Source organism: Carassius auratus, chromosome 7 (assembly GCF_003368295.1).
Source record: "Carassius auratus strain Wakin chromosome 7, ASM336829v1, whole genome shotgun sequence".
Taxonomy (NCBI): Eukaryota; Metazoa; Chordata; class Actinopteri; order Cypriniformes; family Cyprinidae; genus Carassius; species Carassius auratus.
Window position 1 is genome coordinate 25,718,810 of NC_039249.1, and position 4,114 is coordinate 25,722,923.

The following is a 4,114-nucleotide window of genomic DNA, read 5'->3' on the forward strand; positions in this document are numbered from 1 at the left end:
TAATGACATTTGACATTGGAATTTTTTTTTTGTCAGTGAGGGGTGAGCTGAATTAAAATAGTTATAATGTGTGGTCCCATGTTGACTGCACTGGTGGTGGGACAATGTATAGGCACCAACAACTGTCAACATTTTTATAATTTCCAAGTGACAGAATTCTGAACTGATTCATGTACTACATACATTAAAGCTATATGCAAAAAAATAAATAATAATATGTATGTCAAAAGTATGTCAAAAGAATGGCCACACAGGGAGCTTTTGCTTTTTTCTTCAAGAATACTTGGACTAAAACGTAAAACTACACCCTATTCATAGAGCCATGGCGCCCTCTGCCTACAGCAATTTGTAGCGCAATGATTCTTGCAGTAAGGATTTTTAAGTACGTGTTATGTCAGTCTTTTTCAATACAGTTACGTAACATTTTATTTACTTTATTTTAAAGTATTTTATCTGCAAGTAGTTTTTAAAAAATATGCTTTTAAGATTTAGTTCACTAAAACTGCAAAATCGATACAATTACAAACTTTTTTTTCCCCCAATGAATGTCATATGGGGTAATATTTGCAGCCCATTGCTCTTTAAAATATTCTTTGTGTGTGTGTGGGGGGGGGGGTGCGTGCGTGTACTTGTTTTTCTATTCTGGTGGGGACTTAAACCTGAATACACACAGACTCATGGGGACTCGTGTCATGGTGAGGACCTAAATTGAGGTCCCCACGGGTAAACAAGCTAATAAATTACACAGAATGAAGTTTCTTGAAAATCTAAAAATGCAGAAAGTTTCCTGTGAGGGTTAGGTTTAGGGGTAGGGTTGGTGTAGGGCGATAGAAAATACAGTCTGTACAGTATAAAAACCATTACACCTATGGAGAGTCCCCACAAGGATAGCTGACCAGACATGTGTGCGTGTGTGTGTGTGTGTGTGTGTGTGTTTCACAGAAAATAAAAATGCAGACAGGCTTGCAATTGACATGATTCTAACCCTAACCTTAATCCCTATACCTCAGCTAATAAATGTTAACAAGAATATACCTAAACAATTTTATAATTACACCAGTCACCAATCAAAACACCTTACTGACCTGTTGCTTGTTGGATGCTGGGATTGCACAGCTATATAATTTCACACAGAATTATTAAATGGAAAAACAGCAAATATGTAACGTTTAAATGCAGTATGTGTCTTGTGCAGCTAAGCCAGCTGAAGACTCACACACATCCATTTTCTCACAAGGAAAACGTTTCATAGATTTGTAGTCAATTGGCTATTCATGAAACACAAGCAGACTGAATTTCTGTGTAAACTGCTTTTAGATTTATTCTTATGTAACTTGATGCTTTCATTTGTTCTGTCTGTGTGCCCAGTGTCAGTAGTAAATGTCACAGACGTTTTATTTTAATAGGAAAAATCACTGCAGGTTCAGATCATGTATCAGTAAATCAATCAATCAATCAATCAAATAAATAAATTGATGGTGATGGTTTAGTGGTTATATTTAAAATCTGTTTAACCTGTTGGCCTATAAAAATAAAATGAATAAAGCTCTACAGATCTTCTGAATATTTATAGTCAGCTAGTGCTGAACAGGTTTTCATGTAAATTGTGGTATGTTGATACATTCTACCTATCTACTATCTTCTGTTCATTTGCATACATTATGACACCTTGAACCAACAAAATCGCTTATATACACAGAAACAGGTGTTAGAATAAGCAAGGGAAGTCGTGGCCTAATGGTTAGAGGGTTGGACTCCCAATCGAAGGGTTGTGGGTATATCTATGTATATCTATATATCACAAGATATATCTATGTGTTACATAGATATATCTTGAATGCACTGTAAGTGACTTTGGAAAAAAGTATCTGCTAAATGTATAAATGTACATTTCCCCCTTACTGATTTGTTTACTGCAACATTCTATATGCATGTAGGTACGCTCGGGCAGTTAAAATGTAAAAAGAAATAATAATAATAATAAAAATAATAATTGTAATAATTATAAATTAATTTTAAAAATTTTTTATATAGATTTATATTATATATTAAATTAAACACAATGTGCTATGACATTATAATCAGTTGCATTATGGTCTATTGAGCAGCCTGAAGTGTGCATATGAAGCATACTCGCTCCCTCAGTCAAATCAAGGGGTTGAGGTTCTGTTTAATATCAGGGGTTCTCAAACCAAGACTCCTAGCCATGCACTTTTTGTATGTCACACCCAATTCATGTTTGGCAGTCTAAATTAACGAACTGATGAGATAAATCAGGTGTGTTACATAGATAAGGTAGCCAGGCAAATTTTGTAGGGCTAGGGATCCTCCAGGACAGGTTTGAGAACTACTGGTTTATATAAACTTCCCTTACCAACTGCACCATGTGGAATGCACTTCAAAATGGCAGCAGGGATTCTCCCGAGGCAAGTGGGACACAGCCCAGGAGTGAGGTAACCCATGGCAGAACTGAATACACAGAAGCTAATAAGATAATGAACTAAATGACAGGTTTTCAGAATAAGCAATTAAACAGAAAGTGAAGCTAGGTCAGATGACCAAACAAAGAATACAGTACAAAATACAATGAAAACATGAAAAAAAACTGAACCTTAACGTTACACTATGTCAGATATAAAAATGTGCATGTATTTGTATTTGTGTGTGTGTGTGTAAGTTGCACTACCTTATAGGGCAGGTTTGGACACTGACACCTATCTGTGTGGATGCTGCAAGTGTTTTCAGTCACTGCTATAATTTTGGTGCCATTTTCAGTCAGTAATCATTCATTTATTCAACAGTAAATAGTTTCACTGATCGTCACCAATAGTAGTGTTCAACGGTCATGTGATTTAAACCTGCAAGACAGTATCTCAGTATCTATTTACATTTATATATAGATAGCTGTATATATACTGTATATAAACTTTATTATTTACAGTCTGACATTTTTCTTGCATAACAGTATGCTTCTTGTACACTCTTTACAAAAGAATGAAGGAGGGTAAATGAATCAATTGCACAGATAATTTATCATTAATACAAACCATATAATACAAACATATTACTTTTATTTACACTTTGACATACATCACTATTTACACTTAGTGGAAATATGTTATTTGGATGTATTGTCACTCTGTGAAAACAGTATCCACCACTATTTTTACCAGAGTATCTATAGAGCCACTTTCCTGCAGTTTTCTCCAGCCTTAATCAAACTCACCTACCTGCGACTTTCTAGTATCCTGAAGACATTGATTAGCTTCTTGAGGTGTGTTTGATAAGGGTTGGAGCTAAACTCTGCCGGACAGTGGATCTCAAGGTCAAGAGGTCGCTCTGTTCTCCATATTTGTTTATCTTTCATTGCATGGCGGCCATCTTCTGCATGTGCAGACGCTTGTTGGCTTCATGAGAAAGGTGTAAATTCCAGGATGTTGTAACACATTCACCAACTCATTCCGCAATCTTTCTTTTTGTCCTGGGGGGCATTAGTGTACAACCCAATAAGACCGTTTTTGTTTTATATTCTATATGATGGTTTGAGAGATATTTAAGTATTTTATTCGCTTTGGTACTATTTTCACAATTTATCAAAAATGCAGATCATTTACATTTATTTTCAGCTTACAATACACAAAAAATATCATTTTACTCCAACTAATTAATCATCTAGACCAGGGGGGTCATTTCCAGGGCCAATGTTTTTATAGTGATATAATACATATAATACAAACACACTAGTACAAATGCTTTTGTTATTGTAGTTGGTGCTGTGATACCAACTTTTAAACATTTAACATTAAATATTTACAATGCAAAAGTATCACTATTTCAATATTTTGTTCACATAATGTATTAAGTAAACCTTTTAAAAGGTTACAGATATCCCAGTGCCCAAAGTTTTTCTTGCTTGTAAAAACCTGACTATTGCACAAACTAGCTGAATGCACCTAACACGTAGCCAAAAGCTTGCAACATTAGTTGTTAGAAAACAGAAAACTTTGACTTTCTCAAGTGCAGACATGTTAACGTTTTCCAGTGAATTCGTTTTTGTGATAACACTTTCTATTGAATTTAGTTTTTACACGCCACCACCATGAGACAGCGACAG